The following is a 6,626-nucleotide window of genomic DNA, read 5'->3' on the forward strand; positions in this document are numbered from 1 at the left end:
CCTGGGATAGCAGGCTCAAAAGATGGTGGTTACTGAGTGAAAATATTCTGTATTTTAAGGCAAATTCCGTTTTACATTGAAGAACCATAAGAAAAAATTACCCATCAACTGTTAAAACGCTTGGACAGTAGAACATATCTAACCCTAATCTTCTCATAGTCATTTTGATAAGATATGGGTAGATATAGATGCTTATTTTTCCCAAGCTTAAAAAAATGCCTTGGGCCCTCTGGCAGCCTTCTCTGTGGAAAACATCTTGAGAAGTCACCTAAGATTAGTTCTTTCAGACAGAAGTAATCCAGCAAGATGGTGTTACCAACATCTACCTGGTTCCACTGCCTGCTTCCTCCATTTTGATTGTTCATGGAATTCTTTCAAATTCAAATTAATACTGTAAGATGCAGAACTCCCTCCCCCCCCAACTTGTTAAGTGAACATTGCACCTCTGGTCCTATGACCAGGTATCAGGTCACATCAGATTTAGAGCATGTTGCAACTCCCAGAGTTTCTGGAAATCAAGCCAAATTAGTTCATTTCACTAGAAATAAAAGGCTGTTTTGCCACATGGCAGAGATGTCTCTTAAGGCAGCTCCTTAAAAGCTTACTTCCATGACATGACAGGCTGTTTTGTTCTTCTTTTGCCTAATCTGAATTTCATGTGAGCAGTCATTACCCATGGGCATTTTGAAGGGTACACTCTTACCCCCATCAAAAGTGCAGTAAAAATACACTTTTTAAAATACTACTGTCCATCAATAGTGGGCCAACAAATGGGTAAGTGGGTGATAGTTGGCAGTTCTTCAGATGAAAGAGAGTATGTATATAAACGGGGCAATGTCCATGTCCTCAGAATAAATAGGGAATACAGCATAAACATGTATTTATAGCATTTTAAAAATCTTGTTCTTCAGCCAACTTTTGGAAGAAAAAAAAGCCAGTCCCTGCCTACAGTGTAAAAGTGTGGGTTAGGACTGGGGAGAGCCACAATTAGATGTATGTTCAGCCATGAAGTCCACTATGTAACCAGATGAGTCATTCTTTCAGTTTAACCTAACTCCCACCCCACCCCCAGGTTTCTCTGAGGATTAAAACTGGGAAAGAGGAGAATCTTTTGAACACCACCTTGAGCTCTTGAAGGACATCAATGCAATATATTTAGGTGAGGAGGGGAAAGAAGCAAAGCAAGTTTAAAACAAAATAGTTGTCCGTGTGTTTAAAAAAAAATGGTAGAGAAAGCAAGCAAAGCACAATATCTATGGAGCACAACTTCTGGAATTCTTCCCAAGCCTTTTGCAGGACAAGCAGTGGCCACAGGATACATCTTGACTGTCCTTTGTGTAATGAAGAAACATATTGCATTTTATATATGTTTCTCTTTTTACCTCTTCTTCATAGGTGTTGGGTTGCGCATAGGCAAATACGTGCTAGGAAGTACATGGAGGTTTTGGGTAGACCAGGGGTCAGCAACCTGAAACAGTGAAAGAGCCACTCGGAACCGGTTCCCTCACAAAAGGAAAAACTGGGAGCCGCAAAAAATGTGTGCGCATGTGCGTACATGCGCATGCGCAGAACAGGGTTTGACTGCAGTGTGGAGCCCCTGCATATTTGAATTGATTGGTTGAACTTTTTTAGTCCCACTTTTTTTTTTTGGGACTGCACATGGCAGAGGACTGGGAGCCGCAGGAGACGGCTGAAAGAGCTGCATGCGGCTCCGGAGCCGCAGGTTGCAGACCTGTGGGGTAGACCATAAGGCCAACATTGTAGCTAAAGCAAAGGAAGGCTGGAATCTGGCTTTTACCATTCCAGTTTATGCATTGGAGATAAGTAGCTTAAGATGGCATTGTGAAAAAGCCCACAAGCATTTGGATTCCTCACTTTAATCACATCTCAGGTGCTCCAAACAGGTCAATTTGTCCATCTCAGGAAGTTCTGTCAGTTTCACTATTTCCATGATATGCAGTGCCAAATCTTTCCATCTTTGTGCATATAGCAATCTTGCTGTAGTAATCATATATATTAAAATAATATTCCATAGACTTTTTTTCTAACTGTTTGTCCATCAATCCTAAAAGGAAATGTTCTGGCTTCAATTAATTTTTAAAATCCTCTGTAGCATTGTATCTGTAGGCAATTTTGTTTAGCTTTTTTGCATGTCTGGTAAGCATGATAAAATGACCCTTCCTGTGTACATTTCTAGCATATATTTGAAATCCTTTATACATTCTAGGCAGTTTCTCTAGCATTATGTATCAGTAATACATCAGAACATAACCATTCTCTTTAAGATCATAACATAAATTTCAATCTTATTAACACATATTGATCTATCTGTTGTGACAAATTCTCAGTACATTCTTTAATCTGTTCTTCCTATGTTTCAAATTTCATTACAAGTTTATACATTTCTGCAATTACATGCTCATCATTGGTGCACAACTGTACTTTGGATTCTGTCTTGGTCTGCTTCATACCATCAGTCTTTTTATTTATTAATTTTTATTACATATTAATCAAATTTATATAGCTGCTGAACTCATGGAAAGCGACTCTGGACAGTGTATAAAATTTATTATTTCACAACCATTTAACATTTGTCCATTTTGAATCTGTAAATGGGAAAAAATAACTGTAGACAGGAAAAATATTGACAATTATTTTCTTCTGCTATTAGTTGCTCTGTTGGTTTAATCTTATATTCGTCTTGATGATTTTCCTAATAACTCCTGGTGTTTCACCCATTTGTCTTTGCTTGCTGTTTCTCTTCTATGGAATCCTTCTTGTGCTGATATCCACAGAGGTGTTTCGGGTGCAACCTGGTTTTCTAACTTTCTAGACGTTCAATTATTAAAGGACTGAAAGCAGAATGGGGTTAAATTACTATGTATGAACATATCTACTGTTTAATTCTTTTTTAAAATTTGTATTTTCATGTTCTTTTTTAGTTTTTATTGTTGTGAGCCGCCCTGAGTCCTTAGGGAGAAGGGCGGCATATAAATATAATCAATCAAATCAATAGAAAGCCAGAACTCCAGGCCCAAGGAATGGCAATGTTGGAGCTAGACCTGCCCACTTGTCTTTCTGTCCATGTATTCTACATGGGTGTGTGTGTGTGTGTGGCATGTTTGAAAGAAGCTAGTGAATTTCACTCATCTATTTCCCAACTGATAAATAGCTGTGTCTCCTGCCTAATATGGTATGTCTAATATTAACTTGCCCTTGCTTTATCAATGCTTCCTCCATCAGAAAGATGTAGGGAAGCTGCTATGAACTACTCTTAAATTCTAACGCTATCCTGATTCAGTTCGAATACTGAGGATGCTGTGTGCAAATAGCCTGAAGGAGGAGAGTAAAAGCAGAGGCATTTCATGTCAATGCTGGGGAAAGCTGAGTTTTAAAAGGCTTCTTGCTGATTGTGTGGGAAATCAATCACTGAATGTGCTACCCCCAGTATTCTTTGTGTCAGTTTGGCCTCCATATTTAACACGCTGTATATGCACAAATATATATAGGTGATTTCCCATACCTTATAGCCAATTTACTTCCACAGTTCTTCTTGTTTGCCTTGTATTTGTATCAATCTATTGAGATATGTTCTGTAGAGTTTCAATCATTTTTAACAGATGAGTACCATGCTTTTCTCTAAGTCATTATCACATAGTGTCATTAGCAGTCTTGCCCTTTTACTGTCATTATTTTGTCTTTTTTCAGAATGCAGAAGGTCTAATTCCTCCCCCCCCCAATAAAAATGGAAAAGATAAGTACCTACACAAATATTGAATCTTTTAGCATTATTCTTTTTGATGAGTTTTGGTGTGGATGGCAATATATTCAAATACTGAATCAATCACAGCATAACATTCTTTCATTCATACCAGTTTTTGCACTACATTCCTTTGTAAAGCTCCAATTTTAATTTTTCATGCAACTTAAATTACTGTTAGAAAGTTTGCTAGCTGGTGATTATTACTTTATTTAAGATGCCATTTAAAATTTGTCATTATTATATGATGTAATAACAATCAACAAATATAATGTCCTTCCTTCTTGGGCTACTGAATGAAAAGTGAGACCTAAATCTACGAGCAGATAAAATACAAATATTAAATTTAACCTGAGAGAATTATGGTGTTATGATGTTTCTTTTTCATGGAAAGTGAGAAAGGCTATAATATTATAATGTAAGAGTGGTTTTAAAAGCCTTTTTACTTATCACCATTGTGGCAATGAGATTGGTCTTTCATTTCTGTTTTTTAAAAAATAATAATATGACAAAAGCAGTCTTCCTGGGGAAAAAATTTCAGCAATAATTCAAGGATTAATTTAAAAAATTGTCATAGAAGAACATCCACCACAAAGGATGTAATGGGAGTACATCTATTATGATCTTGCCCAAGTGGTGGAGTCAGAACAGAACAGGATATATATGCATAGTTAGACTGTAGAAAGTCAGTTGCTTGTAGATGACCACAAAGAAGCAATGTCTGGTCCATGCTTGGCGTGATCTGTCTGGAAGAAGACTTGCTGAAGCCTGGTTCCAAACCATGAGTCCACTTCTGGTGTACGTAATAGCTTGATAGGTCATTTATATAGTCAGATTTATTCCTGATTTGCTCCACCTGCAAAATTAATCAGGAAATTAAGTGGTAAAATGGATCCTCTCCAAATATTTTGACTACAAGTTATTTCCCTGTACAATCAAGCTGTATGATAAAATAATGACTTCATTTTCTACATAATTTTCTCCAGAGAGATCTGGAAGTAATTTAAAGTCAGAACTCCTTCTCCTTCTTCCTTTAAAAAGAAAAAAAAACACTTTGCTTTCTGGTTCTTGTGGGGTCAAACCCCAAATTATGTCTGCAAACCCCAAAGTTTCTTTCAGGATTTTCCATTTATTCATCTTCCTCTACCTGCTCTTGTATTTTAGAATAAAATGTGAATTCACACATTGGCACCCACAAGTCAACTCATGTTGCTCTTCTAAATGAAAATTAGGATTTTGGCAAAAACAATTTCAGCCACTGATTTCTTGACAGTCTTATCAACAACCACCCTAAAATTTACTTCTTGGGTAAGAAAGGCCAACCAGTTTTCTGGATTCTTAGCAATCCACTTAGTTGTATGATGTATGGATGCCCTCTTCCTCTGTCTGGAGGGCATGGCTGCTATATTGTTACAAAAGCTAGTTGAAAACTACGTTCTCGTGATTGGCAGGGAAATCTACCAGTCAGGGACTGCAGTAATAGTGTTTCAGACAGAACATCAAGCTGTCACTGTAGAAAAAGCAAAGGATGAGTTGAAATCCAGAAAGGGAATTCTCAAGCAGGCTTCATTTGCAGTTTATTCCTACAGGAGCCAAGCAGCTTAAAGGCTGCAGTACAGAAAAGGCCTTAGAATACCCCCGCCTGATTCAAGAGTAGGTGGCAATCATGGACAGGAGAAGCTTGTTTCCCATGTGTAAACCAGTTAGAAATGAAACTGGTTTAAGAAATCCTTTTCTGAATGTCAACCACTTCCTCTGCTGTGGCCCCAACCGAGGGCTGTACACATTGCAATTAACCTGGGCCCCAACTAGAAAATGCTTCTTTTCACCCATTTGCCCCTCCCCGCCAGGAAAGCCAGTCTCAATTGCTTCCCCTTCTATGGGCAGGTCTTTTGAGGACTAGTAGATCAACAATTTTACATTTGGGTTAGAAGAAGGGGAAATTTGGCAGAAATTGACAAGTTTGCCCAGTTAAAAGAAGAAACAGACTTCAGATCAATGGACAATATTTTATTCCTTCTCTGCTGCATTTGTTTTTTAGAAAATCAGAAAGTCAAATTAGGCAGGCAGGAGGAGGAGGAGGAGGAGGAGGAGGAGGAGGAGGAGGAGGAGGAGGAGAAGGAAAAGTCTTTCATGGCAGGCAGTCCAGGTTGATGGTGGATGTGGAATTTTGGTAGCTGTGTCCACACATCTTAAAATTGCCAAGGTTGAGAAACCCTGGCCTAGTATTAGCATTGGTAGGCAATTTCTCCATGTCATAAATAAAGTTAACACACAAGTGTCCTTAACTCAAGCTTGTCTCTTGAGACTACCTATCCACATCCATGGGAGCAACATGGAAGTGACTTACTATTTCCTTCTTCCATTTTTTTTATTTTTTATTTTCTGGTCTAGCTTACAGCCCTGTGGTTTTTTCTTAATAGTCACCTATCTAAGTATTCGTAACCTGACTTGACCTTGCCTAGCTTTTGTTCAAAGTCAGCCAAGGTGAACTAGATGCTGTCACATCTGGTAGTATGCAAAGCCCAATCTTTAAGATTAGAAAAATAGCACATATTCAGAATTAAGCAGGCTCATCCTGTTCTTTTCTTTTTTACATGGCTAGACCTCAAGAGGAACTATTATTGCTGTTGGTAACCTAGGAGCATATTTTAAATATGATTGTTCCCACTGTCCTTTGAAGTAACCCAGTCCTAGTCTCTACAACTTAATTCTGCTGCATTTGTAGAATAGACCTGTTTCCAGAAATCTGCTTTATCTAGGTTTGTTTCTACTTGCTTTGTTTCTTGATAAACTGTAGCACTTGGACCAGTGAAGAAATCTCACTCATTCCGCTTCCCGCAAAACTGTTCCCAGGTAGAGGCGC

Source organism: Vipera berus (assembly GCF_964194415.1).
Source record: "Vipera berus genome assembly, chromosome: 1".
Taxonomy (NCBI): domain Eukaryota; kingdom Metazoa; phylum Chordata; class Lepidosauria; order Squamata; family Viperidae; genus Vipera; species Vipera berus.